The sequence below is a fragment of the Suncus etruscus genome, chromosome 6 (assembly GCF_024139225.1).
Source record: "Suncus etruscus isolate mSunEtr1 chromosome 6, mSunEtr1.pri.cur, whole genome shotgun sequence".
Taxonomy (NCBI): domain Eukaryota; kingdom Metazoa; phylum Chordata; class Mammalia; order Eulipotyphla; family Soricidae; genus Suncus; species Suncus etruscus.
The window spans coordinates 57,575,639-57,598,100 of NC_064853.1; the positions used below are offsets into that span (position 1 = coordinate 57,575,639).

Here is a 22,462-nt window from a genome sequence, read left to right on the forward strand (position 1 = left end):
GGAAATACAAAAACAATCTAAAATATCAACAAAAGCAAAAGTTGGTTCTTTGAAAAAATAAACAAGGTTGATAAACCACTAGCAAAACTCACAAAGAAACACACACATACACACAGGTGTACACACATACACACATGTACACACATACACACGTGTATACACACACAGATGGCAAGTGCGAGTAGCAGGCACAGACATAACCTGGGCAGCCACAGTTTCCCCATCCCAGCTCTGGAAGTACTGGAGAGAGCAGAGTGAGGTGAAATAGATGAGATCAGAATGCTACATACCTCACAGAAGCTTGTAGAGCTGGACGTAAGTAGGGCCTCTCCTGAGGTTCGTTCTGTTCTGGCCTGTGCTTACCAGTGACCAGACCAAATGATGATGACTCTATGGTCTGTGGCACACTGTATGCCATGGGGAATGACAGGTGCGATTGTGAGCTGTCTTGCTAACCAGTCTGATGCTGATAACCTCAGCCAAGGCCTGTATGATGTCAGCCTGGTTGGTCTTCAGCTCTGCCTCTCAGGCTGCTCTGGGGTCACTGTCTGGATCCCCTGCTCTGCTTCCTGTGGCTGAAATGTGAGTGTATCTTCCACATGATCTCATAGTCTAACTGACCTTACATACAATTAACATTCGATGATCTTTTACATTTCCTAGAAGCTGTTTAAAAACTTCTTCTATTTTGCCTAACATACGGTAATTTCCTGCCACCAATGTACCCAGTTTTTTTCCTGGCCTCTCTCTGCTTGCCTCTATGGTAGATATTTTTCTTCTCCCTTTCTCTCTCACTCCCTCCTTTCCTCTACCTTCTCCCTCCCCCTCCCTCTCTCTCTCTCTCTCTCTCTCTTTCTCTCTCTCTCTCTCTCTCTCTCTCTCTCACTCTCTCTCCCCTTTTAGCCATCATGGTTTGCAATATTGTTACTAAAGGGTTATCATGCAGATCAATTTACCTCCTTTCTGCTATTAGACTAAGTGATTCTCAATATTTTTCTTCTAATATCAAATATTGAAGTGTTTATTCACTAAGCTATGTATTACTAAGAGGCAGCAATCTCACAGCTACTATGTGTTAGCTGGCAATGTCTTCGTTCTTTGTGTCAGTATTTATATTTTGGACAGATTGGCCATCACATTAGCCAGTTGGCTACCATACTGGCCATTGCTTGATAAAATAAGGATAAAAGGATGAGGTTTTTCACACAGAACTAATATTTACTTTTGTAAAATCTCTCTTTATGTCTTTATAATAATTTACTAGACAACAATGATCTATAGTTCCATATTAAAATGCAACCTTAGATAAATGTTCTTTTATGACTTTGTTGTCTCTTTCTACCACCTCTATCATCTATTAACCCCCCAAAATGGGCTACATTGGCAAGGCAGATTGGTTCAAATAAATATGGATTGAAATGTTGATTCTCCACATTCATGAACCAAAGGCAAATTTTAATTATTAAGGACTTGAAGAATGCAGAACAGGGTTTTAGTATTATGTAGCCAGTAGCATAGAGAGCATAACGAAACCAACATAGAAGCATGGTGATCCTACCATGGGTGGACTCAGCCATACACTCAATTGTTGGAAAGAGCAGAAAGGCTCTTTCTTTATTATTTGGAGCTTAGGAGCCAGTTTCAAAATATGAAAGGTAATATAATAGCCTATTGAATAGCCAATGACCACAGTTTCATATCCTTTGGCACGTGAGCTCTCAGGAAAGCCAGCTTCTGTTCTGTGTGACCACTGAGTCCATGGATATCCTTGACTTTTTAAGCATTTGATTCATCTGAGGCTGTAAGACTCTTCTTGTCTTCAAGAGGATAGAAACTATACAGACTACCTTCTCAGATCACAAGGCAATTAAATTAAAAGTGAAATACAAAGGAACACAAGAAAAACTTTAATACCTGGAAACTAAACAGCGCACTATTGAACACCAGTGGGTCAGAGATTAAATCAAAAAGAGGGAATCAAAACATTCCTGGAAACAAATAACAATAAAGACACAAATTGTCAGAATTTATGGGACACAGCAAAAGCAGTACTAAGAGAAAAATTTTATAGCTTTGTAAGCACACAAGGAGGAAGGGGCCTAAATAAAAAGCTTAATGACAATGCTTTTAAAATTAGAAAATGATTGGGGTCGGGCGGTGGCACTAGAGGTAAGGTGCATGCCTTGCCTGCGCTAGCCTAGGGCCGCGGTTTGATCCCCCGGAGTCCCATATGGTCCCCCAAGCCAGGAACGACTTCTGGGCGCATAGCCAGGAGTAACCCCTAAGCGTCACCGGGTGTGGCCCAAAACCAAAAATAAAATAAAATAAAATAAAATTAGAACATGATCAACAAAAGGAACCAATAGTAGGTAGGCAGAAAGAAATAACAAAGCTTAGAGCAGAAATCAATGAAGTGTGAATCCAAAAGAACCCCAAAAGATTAACAAAACCAAAAGTTGGTTTTTTGAAAAAACAAACAAGTTGATAAACCACTAGCAAAATTCACAAAGAAACACAGAGAAAGAGAAACCTACTAAACCAGATTAGAAATGAAAAGGGGTAGATCACTACAGATACTGCAAAGATTCAAAGGGTAATCAGAGACTACTTTGAAACTCTATGCAATGAAACATGAAAACCTGGAAGAAAGGGATAAATTCTTGGAATCATAATCTTCCACGGTTGAACCAGGATGATCTAGCATATCTAAACAGACCCATCACTACTGAGGAAATTAAAATGGTCATCAAGAGTCTTCCCAAAAACAAAAGCCCAGGCCCAGATGGATTCACTAATGAATTCATTCAAACCTTTCAAGAGGAACTTCTACCGATCCTCTTCAGGATCTTTCAAGAAATTGAAGAATCAGGAATACTAACAAACAGTTTTTATGAAGCTAACATCACCCTGATACCAAAACCCGATTGAGATACTGCAAAAAAAGAAAATTACAGACCAATATTCTTGATGAAAAGAGATGCAAAGATCCTCAGCAATATTCTGGCAAATAGGATCCAATGCCTCATCACAATGGTCATACACCACGACCAAATAGGATTCATTCCAGGAATACAAAGATGATTTAATATGCATAAATCAATCAACATAACACACCATATCAACAAAAGAAAAAATAAAAACTCATATGATCATATAAATAGATGCAGTGAAAGCATTAGATAAGGTCCAATACCCATTCTTGATAAAAGCTCTCAATATGATGGGAATGGAAGGAACTTTTCTTATAGTCGAGGCCATCTACCACGAGCCAATGGAAACTATTATTCTCAAGGGAGATAAACTAAAAGCCTTCTAAAATCTGGTACAAAACAAGGCTGCCCTTTCTCACCACTCCTATTCAACATAGTGCTGGAAATTTTTGCCATAGTGATTAGACAAGAAAAAGATATCAGGGGCATCCAGATAGGAAAGGAAGAAGTCCTCTCACTATTAGCAGGTGGCATGATATCATATTTGGAAAAACCTAAAGGTTCTACCAAAAGGCTTCTAGAAACAATAAATTTATATAGCACAGTTGCAGGCTACAAAATTTACACACAAAATGAATGGCCTTCTTATAGACCAATAATGAGAGAGAAGAAATGAACATCAAAAAACAATCCTATTCACATTAGTGTTTCACAAACTCAAATATCTTGGAGTCAAATAAAGAGATTAAGGACCTATACAAATAAAACTACAGAACCTTACTTTAAGAAATAAAAGAGGACATAATGAAATGGAGACACATCTCCTGCTCATGAATTGGGAGAAGTAATATTATTAAAAATGGCAATATTCCCCAAAGCATTGTACAGATTTAATGTAATTCCTCTAAGGATACACTTGATATTCTTCTAAGAAGTGGCTCAAACACTCCTGAAATTTATCTGGTACAATAAACACCCATAAATAGCTAGAGCAACCCTTGGGAATAGGAATATTGGGGGCATCACTTTCCCCAAATTTAAACTGTATTACAAAGCTATAGTCATTAAAACAGCATGGTATTGGAATAAAGGCAGACAATCAGATCAGAGGACTAGACTAAAATATTCGAAGAATGATCACCAAACACACAATCCATTAATCTTTGATAAAGGGGGTAATAAATGCAAAATGGAGCAAGAAAAGCCTCTTCAACAAGTCAACAAGTGGTGTTGGGACAACTGGTCAGCCACTTGCAAAAAAACCCTCAGACTTCTATCTAACACCCTTCACAAAGGTCAAATGCAAAGGGATTACAGACCTTGACATAAGACCTGAAACTATAAGGTATATAGAACAACACATAGGTAAAACACTCCAGGACATTGAGACTAAAGTCATTTTCAAGGAAGAAACAACACTCTCCAAACAAGTGGAAACAGAGAAAAACAGATGGGACTATGTTAAGCTGAGAAGCACCTGCACCTCAAAGAAAATAATGCCTAGGATAGAAAAGCCAACCACAGAATGGGAGAAGTTATTCACCCAATACCCATCAGATAAGGGGCTAATATATAAAATATACAAAGTACTGACACAACTTTACAAGAAAATAAATCCAACCCCATCAAAAAATGTGGAGAAGAAATAGATAATTTCCAAAAAAAGAAATACAATTGGCAAAAGTCACATGAAAAAAATTTTCACATCACATCATTAGGGAGATGAAATCAAAACCAAAATGAGGTACCATCTCATGCCACAGAAACTGGCACATATCACAAAGAACAAGACAAATCAGTGCTGACAGAGATGTGTGGAGAAAGGAACTCCCATTCACTGCTGGTGGGAATTTTGTCTAGTCCAGCCCTTATGGAAAACAATATAGAGATTCCTCAAAAAACTGGAAATTGATCTCCCATATGATTCAGCTATACCACTCCTAGGGATATGCCCTAGGAACTCAAAACACGTAATACAAAAATTCATTTATCACACCTATATTCATTGGAGCACTATTTACAATAGCCAGACTCTGGAAACAACCAAGATGCCCCTCAACTGATGAATGGCTAATGAAACTGGTACATATACACAATGGAATATTATGCAGCCATCAGGAGAGATGAATTCATGAAATTTTCCAATATATGGATGAACATGAAATCTATTATGCTGAGTAAAATAAGTAAAAGGGAGAAAGAGCCAGAATAGTCTCACTTATCTAAGGATTTTTAAGAAAAACAAAAGACATTATTGAAATAATTCCCAGAGATGAGGGCCAGAAGGACTGGCTCATGATATGAAACTCACCACAAAGAGTGATGAGTGCAATTAGAAAAATAACTACACTGAGAGCTATTATTACAATGTCAATGAGTGAGAAGTAGAAAGCCTGTTTGGAATACAGGCGGATGGTGGGGATAGAGGAGGAAGATGGGGGTATTGGTGATGGGAAGGATGTACTGGTGAAGAGGGATGTTCTTTTTATAACTAAAATCTAACTACACTCATGTTTGTAATCATGGTTTTTAAATAAATATTATTTTAAGAAAAAAAAGACGTGTTTCCCATGTCTGTGAAACAGTGATGAGATCCTTAAAAAGGAAAAAAAAAAAGAATTTTCTTGTCTGTGGGGGCCATGACATAACCAGCATGACTGGTAGTCTAAACTAGAAAATGTTTGTTTGTTGTAGAGTACAAAGCCTTGATAAATGGCTTTGATAAAAGAAACTAAAACCTGGATTACCAGTAATAATGAAAATAAACAGCTTAGACCAGTTGCCACTTTGACCATTTATGAGGTCAGTTCAGGATCCACATTTTATAACATGGGTTTCATCTCCACAACATAAAATGAATTTCTCATGAAGAGGAATTTCTTTCTTACTTTTTTTTTAGTTCATTTCTGTCAATTTATAAAGCTGCAAGCTCTCAGTTACAGTCCTAATCTATTCATTTTTGACTTGATTATACCTGCTAATATCCTAATGTTTATGTCCACAGATAGCAATGGAATATTCAACTGCATGCCATAAACTCCTGTTACAGGAGCTCATTCATTGAATGTTATTGTAATCTGTTTTCAATGGTAGGTAGTTTACCATTATATCATAATGCTCATAATTTTAGATTACTTTTAGGATAGGAAACTGGATTCTCAAAACCCTCTAGATGATATTTCATGGTGTAAACTCTTAAAGTACTCATTACCATATTGATTCGTTTTCTTGACTTGAAAATTTTGATTGTTTTTAAGAATGCTCTATACACAGTCTAACTCATGAAGCCTTTCTTCAGTAAAGATTATCTTCACCAATCATGATTGGTCTAGAAAGTGACTAACCTTTCCATCTGACTTGCCAGTTTTATAATTTTTGTTCTGTCCCATTTCAACTGTGTCAACTTTTCAACTGTAACCCAAGGACCAATCCTCAGTGTCTATGTGTATGCATGAGTGTATGTGTTGGCCAGCTCAATGCTTGTCTAATGTCTGCTTGTAATTTATAACGTCTATGTTGTATATTGACCTTCCCTCCATTATTTTAATCCTCTTTTCCCCCTTTGCTTACCATATTACAAGTTCTTTTCTAGCCCTTCACTCTCTCACCCCTATTTTGATGTCCCCCATTTAACTCTTTTTACCCTCAGTTCTTAACTCCTCACTAAGCGCAACATTCCCACCACCACAACCAGCTGCCAAACAGCTCTTAAAGTGAGAAGATAAATTATCAGCCTGAGAAGAGGCTGATACTCTGCTGCTACTGATTTGCTCTCAGTGGCCACTTTTCCCCCACCTCCCTTCACTGTGAACCTTTATTTGCTACCAGATTCAGTTTCTGAGAAGCCCCTGGTTTGAGGACATTTCCTGATATGTGACTGCTGGGAGTCATTTTTTAGACTCCACAAGACCAAATCACAGGCGGAAGCTGTGTTCCAGATTTTACACCCCCCAGACTACTTCAAAAGACTTTGGGGAGACAATGTAATGATGATACAAAGGAGACAGGATATCCTTTGAATGTTTCCTTAGATGTGTTAGAGAGTTTTGCATCTATGTTCATGAGTGAGTTTGGTCTGTAGTTTTCTTTTTTGGTAGTATTTCTGTCAGTTTTGGGAATGAGTGATATTAATTTCATAGAAGGTATTAGGGAGCATTACGATCTCTTTATTATTTTGGAAGAGTATAAGAAGGATCAATGGTAGTAACTGATCTCTGAACATTTGATAAAACTCAGACATAAACCCATTCAGTTCTGGACTTTGATTCTTGGGGAGTTTCTTAATTACTGTTTCAATTTTCTCCTTGTGGCCCGGAGAGATAGCACAGCGGCGTTTGCCTTGCAAACAGCCGATCCAGGACCAATGGTGGTTGGTTCGAATCCCGGTGTCCCATATGGTCCCCCGTGCCTGCCAGGAGCTATTTCTGAGCAGACAGTCAGGAGTAACCCCTGAGCACCACCGGGTGTGGCCCAAAAACCAAAAAAAAATTTTTTTTCTCCTTGTGATTGGCCTGTTTAGGCTTTCTACTTCCTCCTCATTCTATATTGAGTTATTATATTTTCCCAGAAATCTGTACATTTAGTTCATTGTATTGAGAGAGATGATTGTCAAGGGATTGTCAGCTTTTTATAGGAGTTTGGTGAGTTTCTTTATTCTGCCTTGCCTTAAAGTAGACCCTTCAATTCTCCTTTAGATTGGTTCTGAGCTGTTGTTTATCTGTAAAGCTGTGTGTCCTTCTTCCAACCTGGATGAAAGTTTTGCTGTGTGAAATATTCTTGGCAAAGCATTCATTTCATTAAGTTTTTTCACTATATCCCCATGAGTGCCTTAGGGCCTGGAGGATTGTTTGTGATAAGTTTGTGGTATTTCTTAAGGATGCTTTTTTGTATGTATTTTCCCTTTTTGATATTCCTGTTTTCAGTATTCTGTACTTATTTGTAGTTTTCATCATTGTGACTAGGATGTGCCTTGGGTGTTTTTCTTTTAGCTGGTACTCTGGATATCCAGGATGTGGTTGTATGCTTGCTTGATTGCATGCACTCTTTTGCTATGGAAACATCTGAAAAATGATGTTTTTAACTGTTGATTATTCATGGGGCTTTTATCCCTGGGTCTCTAAGACTTCAGTAATTCTTATATTGTTTCTATGAGTTTATCTGAGTTCTATTGTCATTTGTTTTGTGTTTTAAGAATTTTCCATCCTCTGTTCATTTTAAGTTTCTTTTCGACCTCTTCTGTTGTGTGGAGGCATTATGCAGTGGATCTTACTGATTCTGTCCTCCATTGCTATAATTCTTCTAGCGAGGCCTTCCAGTGTGTTTTTCATTTCACCTACCAAGTTTTTCAGTCCTGTTATTTTAGTTTGAAGTTTTCTCATTTCTACTCTCATATCTTCTTGAGTCTAATTTGTGGTATGTTTGGTTTGTTTTATGGTTTCTTGGATTTCTTTGCTCATCCTCCACATTTTCTCTCTAAAGTCCTTTTTGGAGAGGTTATATTGGAGGCTGGTACTAGTTGGATCTTCAGAGCTACCATCTTCATTCTCTAAGCATGATGGGTTTCTGTGGGTTCCCCCCACTGTGTGACCTTTGCAATGTTTCTTATGAAACAAACCAACCTTTCTTTCTCTCCCCTCCCCTTAATCTCTTGTCTCTTTTTCTCTCTGTCTACTCTTTCTCTCTTACTCACTCTTACCCTCTCAGTACTGCTTTCTTGTCCCAAAAGACCTACATTAAAGAAAGGCCATGTAAGAATACAGAGAAAAATCACCCTTTACAAACTAGGAAGGCTCTCTCACCAGAAACTGACAATGTTGCCATCTGGATCTTAGCTTTCCATCTAAAAACTGATACAATTGATCTCAAGTGCTCAGGCTACCCAGTCTATGGCATATTATTATGCAAAACAAGCTTACTATTAAACTAGCCTAGAATATAGATAATGATAGTGTTTGGAAGGGAGCTGGGATCCTGTAGAATGGCAGTTTTTGAGTAGAGAATCTTTTGTAAGAATTGCTAAAATTATGCATAAGGTATGGTTTTAAATCACACCTGGAAAGATCCAGTGTTATGCCTTTTACTTCTAGGAAACATTCTTACTAGAAACTTAGCTAGTTCCCTCAAGCCCTCCACCCACCAGAGAATTTTCCATTAGATTCCTGCTCTGAGATTTGCAAGCTTCAGGTGTCTCACTTTGAAGGCTGAACTAAATCTGCAGGTGAGCAGACTCTTGCTTGATGAGGATGAATTGAATTTATGCCAAAGCCTCCTGATGCCTACTTCTTAATGCTCATTTTTTGAACCACCACAGGGGTTTCCTTCAGTGGTTCTTTCCTCTAAAGAACAATAATTTCTGGAGAACCGATATAAAGTAAATAAACATTTTACTGCAAGAAAGAGGGGAAAACTTCCAGGTTGTCAGGATATTTTTTTCATAAGTTTTAGAAAGAAGAAACAGTATAATTAATTTCTTGTTTACATCTTGTTTTTCTTCATCCAAAGAATAACAGTCACCAGATATTTTATCACTTTGATTTCAAGCACAATAATTTCAAGTACAGAGGGCAGTGATCCTAGTCCAATTCTCTCTTCTCCCTTCTGCCAGACTCCATGCTCAGTATTTCACAACTCTTCAATTTAAAATTTATAAGTCCATCAGTTTGATGAACATTTTGTACTGTATAGATGCCATGCACAATACAGAGAAAGACAAAGGTGCCTGACTTTGAAAAGAAGCCAAAAAAGCAATCTCAAATAGAATTTCAAAACTATCACTGTTCAGAGCATGTGCCTCTCCCCGCAAGTCATTCCTGAAAGGAAACTAACAATCTGGAAAGTCTGTCCCCAACACTCCAATTCCCTGAATACAAATCTAAGTTTTCAAAAATGAAAGAAAGAAATTAAAAGTCACCTCATGGGTGGTATTCTAGATAGGTCTGCTGTTTCGCTTGGGTATAATTAAAATTAAAATAATGTTTGTATTGTTGTATTTGCCTCAGTTTCATACACAAGTTCTGGTTAGGCACCTCTTCATTAGTGCAGGAAGCCTCAGACCCCTAGGACCTGGGTCAAATGCTGCTTCACATTGAGTCTTATTTATCACCTGATTTCACCTGAAGTTCTTTTCATTAGTGACACATAGTTTACAGGACAGTCAATTTCGGGCACTTTCAGGAGAACAGCTAACACCCCCCACTCCGTCTCTGGGTTCAACTAAGTAGAGCTTCTTATTTTAAGTAGACTAAATTGCTGAATTGCAATCAGAATTATAGCCTTGGCTTTTGTCCCTATGAAAAACAAGCTTTAAAAATACTTCTAATTTGTTTTTCAGAATTGTGAATGCCTTCTGTAGTGAGTTGAAAAGTGGTTCCAAGATTATACATCTAAATCCTTATACTGATAACTATGAATATGACCATATTTGGAAATACAGTCTTTGTGGATGCAGTTATATCAAGGGTCAGACCTGTTATCTTGCAAGAGTAAAGAGATGTTTTGTGACACCTATGAACATAAAGGAGTCCAGGATGCATAGGAAGAGACCATGGAAATAAGCAGGCAGGTTGGAGTGAGGCAGCTATAAGATAGAGACCACCTGATTGTGCAGCTATAATCCAAGAGGCACCAAGTGATGGAGCTAAAGGGCAAATAATGGGGTTATAGGCTAAGGAGTATTGTGGCTGTCCTGTGGACATAGAAGCTGGGTGACAAGCATTGATTTTCTCAATCCTCCACCCCCTGTCCCAGCAGGACCCTGTTCTAGTGACACTGATTTTGGACCTCCAGGTCTAGGATAATAATTTTCTGTTTTTTTTTTTTTTTTTTTTTTTGCTTTTTGGGCCACACCCATTTGATGCTCAGGGGTTACTCCTGGCTAAGGGCTCAGAAATTGCCCCTGGCTTGGGGGGACCATATGGGTCGCCGGGGGATGGAGCAGCCATCCTTCCTTGGCTAGCACTTGCAAGGCAGACACCTTACCTCTAGTGCCACCTCACCGGCCCCAATTTTCTGTTTCTTAAAACCACAAAATGTTAGTAATTAGTTACAGTAGCCCTAAGAAACTAATATATTTGCCCCCCTTTTATAAAAAATATGAGGATTAAACTTTTTTCCTCTAGATCTACATAAGAAAATAGTTGTGCCTCTCCAGGTAAATGTGAGCTTCCCTTTACAGAGCAAGGAAAAAGGAATTTTGTACTTTTCTTGCCATAAATTTAGATGAGAGTTAAGGTTTAAATTCCACAACTGGATCCTTGCTATAATAAAAAATTCTTGATTTTCTATGATCGTTTCTGTTATCTCTTTTCACTTTCATTTTTCTATTATCTTTTTAAAATAATTAATTTTTAAATTTATTTTTCTAAAATTAATTAAAGCTGTGATCTTCAGATTCATTGTTTTGTGAGTATTAGGCGTATACTATTCCAACACCAACCCACCACCATTGTTGACCTCCCTCCACCATAGTTTTCATGTTTCCTCACACACCCTTGATAGGCACATTTCAAGTGGTTGTAGTTTAGATTTCATTATTGCAGTATGCTGAGTCTGTGCTTCACGTATATATCAATACCACTCTCCCACATCACTGGTATACCCAAAGCCCCTGAATCCCTGTTCCTCCATTGTTTTTCTTTCTCCTCTTCTTGCTTCTTCCCTTGATTTCTTTCCTTCTCTGTCCTTCATATACTCTGGAGAGATCTAAGGATCCTCCTTTTACTATGTTACATTTACTCTCCAGTAACTCTATATACCACAGATAAGTGATATTGCCCTGTTTGTCCTTTTTCTTTTGGCTTACTTCACTCAACATGAAATCTTCCAGCTCCATAAGGTTGCAGAATACTACATTATTTCATCATTCCTTACAGTTTCATAAAATTCCATTATGTATATACTCTAGTATATATCCACATCATAATATATGATATATCCACATAATCACATCATCATAATCCATTCATCTATTTTAGACACCTAATTCTTGTGTTTTATTTTTATTTGTTTACTTAGTACTTATGTATCTTTTTAAAATAATTTTATTGTGATCAAAGTGAATTCTGAATCTTTCACAGTAATATTTAAGGTACATAGTGACAATAAATCAGGGGGCATTCCCACCTAAAATATGTATCTCTTCTATATATATTTAAATTTTCTTCTGAGAAGAGATAGCCATACAATTATGAATGATAGCAGGTGGCTTAGAGAGAGTGGGTAAAGGAACCAAACTTCTTATGTTTAAATTTCAGCTACATAAAGTATAGATGAGTTGTTTGTGGGAGCCGTTCTTGCCTCAATTTTCTCAGTTGTTAAGTGAGACTAATATTATTATATGCCCAAGGTATTATGAGTTAAGATGTTTAAAATATCTATTCATTTAGTGAACGTTATTAGTACCTATTATTTGTCCATAGAACCACCAGTGTTTAAATTTCCTACTGCTGCTTCACTGCCTGCAGGATGAAGTTTTAGTTACATTTCCCAGCATATAATTCTCACAGGCAACTTCTTGCTAGAGCCATAGTTCCCACTAGATACATCCTCCTCAATCTTCCAGACCTGCTGAGAATATCAACATTCTTGGCTACCCACTCTGCTAGAAACACATGAGCCAACTGCTACTCAATCTGCTACCCTCAGTTCTGTGTTCAGATCTCCATGAATTCAACTTATGCCTTCCCTCCACATCCCTGTGGAGAATAGACCTCATCCTTCTTCCTTGGTGCTCTGGGCCTGCTTCCATCTCCAGCCCAGCATTTCACAACCTGCCAGAATGATGTGTGAGTATCTCTTCTACAGGGTATCTGTGTTTCCTAGCTTCAATTGTCTCTATAGGAAGAGATTGAGAGTGCCAAAACCCTTTATAAGACTGAATAGTTGAAACATATGTGGAATGGATCTTTCAGATATACCTTGATGGGCCAAGTGTCCCTTGAAGAAATAGAGAACATTAATGTCAATTTAAAACTCTAGAAGTTTCCACAAACCATGTATAGTCTCTACTTCTTGGGTTTAAGGTTGACTTTTTATTAAAACTTTTGACCTTTAGTACTAATGTCTAAATGTCAAAGCCCTGCTTTTGAGGGAGTTAAAGAATGACTGCCAGAGAAAAGTGTTTCCAGATGGTTTTGTTTAATCAAATTTGGAATCATGACACTTGTTCCTCTGAGAGATTTACCTCATGCCCTTCTTTCCCTCGGCTTTACTGAGGTGTAATTCAGAAATAAAGTTGTTAAGATATTTAGAATGCATATTGTGGTGATTTGATATCTGTGTACACTGTGAAAAAATTCCACCACCTACTTAACACACTCATCACCTCACATATTAAATCCTTTATTTTTGTTGAGAATGTTTATTCTATCTAGTCACAATTTTTAATTTTATAATAATGTTAGTGATGTTGCCCTTGTTACACATTAGATCTCAGAACTCATTTATCTTATAATTGAGCATGTGTGCCCTTTACTAACCTAATTTCCCCATGAGTCCCTGGCAACCACATTGCTACTCTGTTTCTATGATCTGACTATTTAAATTTAGATTTCACTGGGCTGGCGAGGTGGCGCTAGAGGTAAGGTGTCCGCCTTGCAAGCGCTAGTCACGGTTCGATCCCCCGATGTCCCATATGGTCCCCCCAAGCCAGGGGCAATTTCTGAATGCTTATCCAGGAGTAACCCCTGAGCATCAAACGGGTGTGGCCCCCCCCCAAAAAAAAACAAAAAATAAAATAAATAAATTTAGATTTCACATATAAGTGATACCATGTGGTATTTGTCTTTCTCTGACTTATTTCACTTAGCACTACACCCTTGGTCCATGTTGGTATGTTGTTTCCTTTATTCTTTTTGTTTGCTTGTTTGTTTTGTTTCCTTTATTCTTAAGACTAAACAATTTTCCTCATGCTCTTTTTGGGGGCCCTTAGATTTGGGGTTTGGGGTATTATATGCATGTGTGTTGCTGTATTAGTGTGTATGTTAATGAGTGATAGACAGAACATGTGCAGGGACAGAACAGAGAAACAGGAGGAAATAAAAGAATTAATCAGATTAATTCTTGACAACATCCTTACCTAAAAATCAAAAACTCAGAAAAACTCTGCATGTAGGCTTGGTTTTGCCTGATTGTGCCCTCCAGCATCACCATCCCATGTCTCTGCATTTCTCTAAATAGTTCAAGGATCTCCCTTCCTAGCAAAGTCAGGATCTATGTATATGAACACTCCAGAAACTTGTGCTACCTAGAATCAGAGACTAAGCCTGCAAAATTCCCTGACAATAGTGGATCTCCTAAAATCCCGAGGGTTCTTAAGACTTTTGACACTCTCTGCCATTCAATGTTGCCTGAAAGGTACCTGCCTGGTGTTCAGTATGCAAAAATGAGGTGCTGAGTGAGTGGGAAGAAAACATAAGGTGACCATCTCACCGTGCTTATCAATCACCATCTGAAGGGAACGACTGGAACTTGGAATCAAGCAGACCTGAGTCAGAAACTATGGGCATGGGAATCTACTGTGTATAATCTACATTTTGAAAATCCGTGATTTGATCACAAATGTCAGGCTTTCATCTTTGCAATCAATCATAAAGGCTTGTATAAAGCACATTTCCATTATTTTTAATAAGTTTTTAAGTGAGTCCCTGTGCGATACACAGTTACAAAGTAGTTCATGGCTGAGTTTTAGTCATACAATATCCAAAACTCTTCACCAGTGCGCATTTCCCAGCACAATGTCCCCAGTTTCCTACCCGCCCTTCCTCCTGCCTTTTCCCTTGTGATTCCTTCTTAAAGTCTGTATCCCATGAGTATTAAGAAATTACCCTCCCTGCCTCATAACTTTTTAAAACCAGAAGTCTATGTTTTCTGATATTAATATGGCCACCCCCGTGTTTTTAAGGGACCTGTTTGTTTGAAGGATTGTCTTTTAATCTTTGACTTTAGATCTGTGTTTGCTGTGACTATTCAAATGTGTTTTTGCAGGCAGCAATGTTAGATTCAATTTCCTGATCCATTTTGCCACTCTGTCTCTTAATTGACACATTTAGTCTATTGATATTGTAATTGATAATTATCATGGAGTTTTGTGCATGTTTCTGTAGAAGTTTGGTGTGTTTATGGGGGGTTTGTCTTGTTTAAAAGTACCCCCCTCAGAATATATTAAGCTAAGAAGCTTCTGTACCTTGAAGGAAATAATGCCCAGGATACAAGGGCCACCCACTGAGGGGGAGAACATATTCACCCAATACCCATCAGATAAGGGACTAATCTCCAAAATATACAAGTCACTGACAGAACTTTACAAGAAAAAAAAAATCTAATCCCATCAAAAAATGGGGAGAAGAAATGGACAGACACTTTGACAAAGAAGAAATACCAATGGCCAAAAGGTACATGAAAAAATGCTCCACATCACTAATCATCAGGGAGATGCAAATCAAAACAACTATGGGGTACCACCTCACACCACAAAGATTGGCACACATCACAAAGAATGAGAAAAAGCAGTGCTGGTGGGGATGTGGAGAGAAAAGAACTCTTAGGAACTCTTATCCACTGCTGGTGGGAATGCCGTCTAGTCCAACCTTTATGGAAAGCGATATTGAGATTCCTCAAAAACTGGAAATTGAGCTCCCATTCGATCCAGCTATACCACTCCTAGGAATATACCTTAGGAAAACAAAAATACAATACAAAAATCCCTTCCTTATACCTATAGTCATTGCAGCACTTTTTACCATAGCAAGATTCTGAAAACAATCAAGATGCCCTTCAACAGATGAATGGCTAAAGAAACTGTACATATACACAATGGAATATTATGCAGCCTTTAGGAGAGATGAAGTCATAAAATTTTCCCATGGAATCTATTATGCTGAGTGAAATAAGTCAGAGGGAGAGAGAAAGATGCAGAATAGTCTCACTCATCTATGGGTTTTAAGAAAAATGAAAGACATTCTTGCAATAATAATTTTCAAAGACAAAAGAGAGGGCTGAAAGTTACAGCTCACCTCATGAAGCTCACCACAAAGAGTGATGAGTTTAGTTAGAAAAATATCTACATTGTGAACTATCCTAACAATGAGAATGTATGAAGGAAATAGAAAGCCTGTCTAGAGTACAGGCAGGGGTGAGGTGGGGAGGAGGGAGATTCGCGACACTGGTGTTGGGAATGTTGCACTGGTGAAGGGGGGTGTTCTTTACATGACTGAAACCCAACCACATTCATGTTTGTAATCAAGGTGTTTTAATAAAATACGAAAAAATTAAAATAAAATAATAAAAATAAATAGTACCCCCTTAAGTTCTTTTAAATTTGGTTTTGAGTCTTTAAAGTTCCTGGCTCATTTTTATCTGTTTATTGTTCCTTCAAACTGAATGAAAATCTGGCTGAATGAAGTATTCTTGGTGAGGAATTCATTTTGCTGAGTTTTTCAAGATATCCTGTCACTGCAATCAAGCCTGGATGTTTTTCTTTGGTAAATGTGCTATAAATCTTAAGGGTCCTCCTTTGTATGTGATTTCCTGCATTGATTTTGCTTTCAGTATTCTGTCTATTATTTTTATCATCCTGATTAGGATGTGTATTGCTGTATTTTGGGGGGAGCCACACCCGGTAATGCTCAGGGGTTACTCCTAGCTTGGGGGGCCATATGGGACGCCAGAGGATCGAACCGCTGTCCGTTCTAGGCTAGCGCTGGTAAGGCAGACACCTTACCTCTAGTGCCCCGTATTGCTGTATTTTTATTTGGATTTCTTTTAGCTGGTACTCACTCATCCAGGATCTGTTACATGTTCTCTCCAGTTCTGAGAACTTCTCAGCAATGATGTCTTTGACTGTTGCTTCTACATAGGGGTTTTCTCTACTGTCTGCTCAGATACCAGTGATTCTTATATTGTTTTTCTTGAATTTATCCCAAATTTCTCTTGTCAGCTGCTTATTAACTTTAAGACTCTTCCATTTTCTGCTGTGGTTTGGAGTTGTTATGCTACACAACTTTTAGTTCACTGATTCTGTCCTCAGCAGCTGTTACTCTGCTGGTGAGGAACTCCAGTGAGTTTTTCATTTCACCTGCCAAGTTTTCAGTTCTGTTGTTTCTGTTTGAAGTCTTTTAATTTCTGTTCTCATATCCTTTTAGTCTTATTGGCTATCCATTTCATGGATTCTTTCAGTTCCCTGAACATCCTTAACATTTCCTCTGTACAGTCTTTATTAGAGTGATAATAAAGAAGGCTAACACTGGTTAAATATTAAAAACTGCCATCTTTGTTCTCTAACTGTGGTGGATTTTGTATTGTTTTTCCATTGTGACCTTTGCAGTTTTGTTATGTTTATTATATATTACAGTGTGGCTCAGTACTGGAAGAAATGTACAGCCATGGAGTGAAATAGAGTGGTTGAGCTCTTCCTGGGGTATGCTAGATATAAAAATGGCCTTTGAATCCCAAAGAAGACCATGCTATCTCTCTGCTAATGTGCTCCTATTGAACTATGTCTAAGCATATTTTCTTGAAGACAGAAATCCTGACTCATTAGGCTCTACCCTAGTCTTACCCCCTAACTCCATCCTCCTAGCTTGCTAGGAGTGAAAAGGTGACAAGTTTGGTGTTTCTTTGAACTCATCTGGAACTATCTCATCACTCAGCAAGTAGGAAAATGAGATATGATGTGCATTTTAAGAGCACCACAGTCTGAGACTGCTTTTCAAACAATCACATATATCTTGGGGCATATTTCAGATCACTTCCAGAAAGGGTGTAGATAGAAGACAGTGCAAGGCATGAAGCTAATATCTCAAGTGATTGGGATAAAAGGTGTCAAGGGAAGCAAATTGAATTGTGGACTAATGCAAAGGTTTTGTAGCAAACTGGGCAGCATACTAGTGAGTCAGTCAATAGGTAATTATAACAAGTAACTCTCTAGGGGCTGGGACCTGAGCAAGAGCTTTACATTTCCAACTGAGAAGAAAACACCGCTGGGTCCACTCAGGTCTGAAAGTTGCTCTGTGGTGAGGGAGTAAGCTCTGTCTGGATTGTACTCCTTTATGTCTCTTCTATTTATGTTACCTTAAGCCAGTCATGAATGTTCCAGGTCTCAGTTTCCTCATCTGTAAAGTATGGATAATAAGAGTAACAGCTTAAGAGAGCTGAGAAAACAATTAAATCAGCAAAGTTCTAAACATGGTGAGAATCCTGCACATATCTCTTTAAGATTATGGAAATGTGCAGTTTTGCACTGCAAAGCCTTTTAAGAGGCCACCCGGGGCCTGACAGCTTGTGTTCCATCAGTGGTGACAAATTGCTGCCTGGCCACAGACAGGTCACTAATTGTTCTCAGTCTCCCTTCCATTTCCTAGTTAAGGGGAATGGAGGAAAACAATAGAGAAGGCATGAAGCAGTCTTGCTCAAGAAGCACTGAAAGGTGATATGAGGTCACCTCCCTGAGTCTGGGTTTGTCTCCAGTAGCTCTGGATTTGCCAAGAAGAGATGGTGAGGCAGCCCAATAGAGACAGCACTCCAGCTGCTTCTGGGCGGTAGCTTGGAAGTTTTAGAGGTTCAAGCTCAGAAATAGCTTCAAGGGCAGTGCCTGGTGCTGTTGTGCACTGATTTATTGGAAGATCTGCTCAAGTTGAAATAGACAAAATAGAAAAGGTTAATTACAGAGCACTTACAAAAGTTTAAAAAACAAAGTTGCCTCAGCTAGACACAGAGGGGACCATTTACTTATACTAGCAGCCAAGGGGGTAAAGGAGGGGGATATGGGATGCATGCTGGGAACAGGGGTGGAGAGAGGTCAACATTGGTGGTGGGAATGCCCCTAATTCATTGTCACTATGTACATTAAATATTACTGTAAAAGATTTGTAATCCACTTTGGTCAAAATAAAAATTATTGTAAAAAATACAGTTGCCACGCTTCGAGGTTTGTATAGGAGTAAGCAAGGAGAGAATTCAGCATCCTATGAATAAAACTCAGGAAGACTTTCACTTTCTTTATTTTCTCTGCTTTGCTATTCCCAGGAAAGAGTCTAAAATGATGTCTGCCACAATCAAAGCTCCTCTTGCTGTCTTTGAAATTGCATAGGTGGCTACTGATAACTTGAGACATGGTTAGTTCTAGTCAGATGTATATTATGTGAAAACAGCTGAAAGGTGGCAGAATAGAAAAGGCAGAGTCAGATAGATTTGACCAAAGTGGGTCTTTAGTGAAGCTCTGGGGCAAGGCCTAACAGTCTCCTCAGAGGCTGTCAGACTTCAGCCTGCCAGCAAACTAAAGTAGGATTATATATTTACATCTGATGGAAAAAAGTGCAAGAAGTCCATCTCCCCTCCCAGCAGGTCTGATGGGGTTTCTTGGCAGTGTTTATCACTTATGATGGGGGGGTCAATATCCCATTTTTCCCTTTCAGTCATTTTTTATGATTTATGGTAGGTGCCAACATCTGATGTCTTTAGGTTTAACTGGCCCTTCTCCGGGTGGGGCTGGGGACTGCCTGATTTTCCCAAGCAAAACTTTATATGGTGTATACACTTTATATTTTCAAGACATAGTATGAAAAGGTATAAACAGATGATTAATTGTTTTTATTATTTACTGTATTGATTATATTTTGAATATTTGACCAAATAATATGTTATGTTTTTCTTTTTTAATACAACCTATTACATATGTGACTTCATGATTTTTATACTGGATGGCTAACTTTTAGAGAAAGGGTGGTGACCACAGTATCTGCTTTTCCCAAAAGTGCTACTGAGCCACAATGGATTTCTTGCTCAAATTCCAGAGGAGAATATACTGGATCAATAAACTGCAAATCTAAAGATTACTTTACCTTGGCCTTCCAGTTTAAAATTTTTTAAATTAAAAAATTTTTTTAAATAAAAACCAATGTTAGCATTGATTTTTCACTGATTTTTAATAGTTCAAACACTTTTGTAAACATTTGATCTGTGTAAATATCTCACAAAATCTTTACCATATATGAGCTATTTTTAGTTCTGTTTTCCACATGAGGCTACTCAAGTGCAAAGATGTAAAGGAATAAATCCTGAGCAGTTATTTCTTCCCCAACTTCATGCCTATCTCACCTGGATGGTGAGACTCTCTCACAGTTGGGTGGGGTCTGTGGTTGGTAATTAAGGTGTTGCCTGGGGAGATTGGAGAGGCAGATGTAGCAAGGGGAGAGATGAGGTACAGGATGGATGGAGGGCAGCTGGAGGAGGTTACTTAAAAAACAGCATAGAAGCCATGTGGAGAAAAGCACGTGGTGCTTAAGGCCTTGTAATAAAGCTGGATTTCTCCTGAAACTACATCTGACTGCCTGTGGACCATTTCTTCACCATCATCCTACACTTATAGACCAGTGGGCCAAAGGAGCTTCAGGCACTGGCCAACCTAAAAAGGTTGGCCACCCACCACTAGGACCCTCATTAATTAATAATTAATATAACACTGAGCAGAGTTTGTGCTTTTACCACCTTACTTTAATTATTCAAATGAGTTTAGAGTGTGTGGCTTCCCCTCCTTTTTTTGTTATTGTGATATATAGGGATTACATATTTGTGATGCCCCAGATTACAATAGGAGTGCTGAAACATACTTGGCAGTGTGGACCAGTGCTAAAGACTGAAATCACAGCTTTAAGCAAGGCAAACTCTGTCCTATAGCCATATCACCAGGCCTCTGGAGTCAGTGATTTCATTTATAAAATAGAGTTTGTCAAATTAGTGCTATCTACTTTCCAGGGTATGAGTACATGAAGATTACATAGACAACTAAAAACCCTTCACATGTGATGTGATATGGCAGAATCTTAAAAATGTGAAAGACATTGAGTTTCCCATTTTAATATTACCAAATTCCAGACCTCCATTCTTTTACACTCTTTTTACATCAGTTCCCACAAATGAAATTAATTCGGTCTGTTTGCTGTGCTGATTGTCCCAGCCTCACACACATCTTGTCTTTATTGCCTGATATGTCCCACCCTTTGGTACACTTTACTGAAGGCAAGCTGTGTGGAAGATAAGATCTGCTTCATTGGAGGGATTCTGTACCCCCTAGACCAGTGGTCGGCAACCTGTGGGTTTCTGTGTGTATACCTGCATGCAGAATATTCTCAACAAAAACTTATTGAAACTAAAAACAGTGTACCATCCTATGTATTTTCGGTTTTAAAAAGTGGCTCTCAAAATAAATTTCAATCGTGGTTTTGGCGAGATTTAGCTCAGTTGAAAAAAGGTTGCCGACCACTGCCCTAGACCATATTTAGCAATGACTGGAAGAATTTTTTATTTTTAAAATGTAGGGTGTTACTGGGGGTAAAAGTCAAAGATGCTACTAAATATTCTGGAATCAGACCCCTACTGCAAAGTATTAGCCAATCAAAATGATGTCAGTAGTTCTATAATCACTATATGATCTATTGTACCTCTGATATGCATAAAACAATGGTTCACAAGAAATTATTAAAAAAAGATTGATTGATGGGGCCTGAGCAGTGGCACAAGCAGTAGGGCGTTTGCCTTGCATGTGCTAACCTAGGACTGACTGCAGTTCGATCCCCCGCATCCCATATGGGCCCCCAAACCAGGAGTGATTTCTGAGCATATAGCCAGGAGTAACCCCTGAGCATCACTGGAGTGAACAAATTATAAATATTATAATCACCAGCTATGAATAACTTTCTTCTACTCACACTCAGAAAATGCATATTTAATACCCATTATGTGCCAGGCACATACCAGAACTCAGAAAAAAAGTGGAAAAAAAGCTCTGGAGACTAGAGATGCCTGCCTTTGGGAATATGTTGCCCCTAAGAAAGTTGGAGTCACTTTTTCCTGCTGAGCCAGCTTAGAGACACCAAGGACCATAATCCCTCCTGGACCCACACCCGGTAAGATGTCCCCACCCAACAAATGTGGGGCCGATTTCTGCTGTGTGATTGGGCACCCAGAGACTTAAAAGGGACAGCAGCCATGCTCTCTGCCTTTTTTCTGCTGAGCCAGCCTAGAGACACTAAGGACCATAATCCCTCCAGGACCCACACCCGAGAAGCGCGACCATGAAGCTTCACTTCGTGGCCCTGCTTATCTTTTAACCCCTGAATTCCATTTCTCCACATTGTAAGAAGCAATCTACAGCCTTACCAATGGAGAAATTTTGCAGAACACCCCCATGTTTAAAGAAATCAAGATGGCTGCTCTGATAATCTAAGAAAGTAGAAAATAGCTAGGTATCCTCTCAAATAGGAAGTTTAGATTAAAATTATAAAAGATGTTCAGGGAGCTCTAAAAAAGCATTGATAGACTTGACTGGAGCACAGTTAAGCATCAAGAGGATTTGATGACTGAAATTAGAAATTTTCACACTGAAATAACAGGTCTAAAAAACTGAGCTCATGCAACTCTTGCCAGCATGGGATTTGGAGAGACCCCATGCTGAAGGCCCTCTCCCTAGCCTGGGGAGTGCTGGGAGGCTTGGCAGGTCCCCAGCTGTCCTGTCTTTTCCCCTGACTCCAGGCCATCCC

General features: G+C 38.6%; 1 pseudogene; it reads right to left on the bottom strand.

Annotated features, from left to right (window-relative positions):
• Positions 1 to 1,110: 1,110 nt before the first annotated feature.
• LOC126011768 (lipid droplet-associated hydrolase-like) overlaps positions 1,111 to 22,462 on the bottom strand; it is a 113,931-nt pseudogene continuing 92,579 nt past the window's right edge.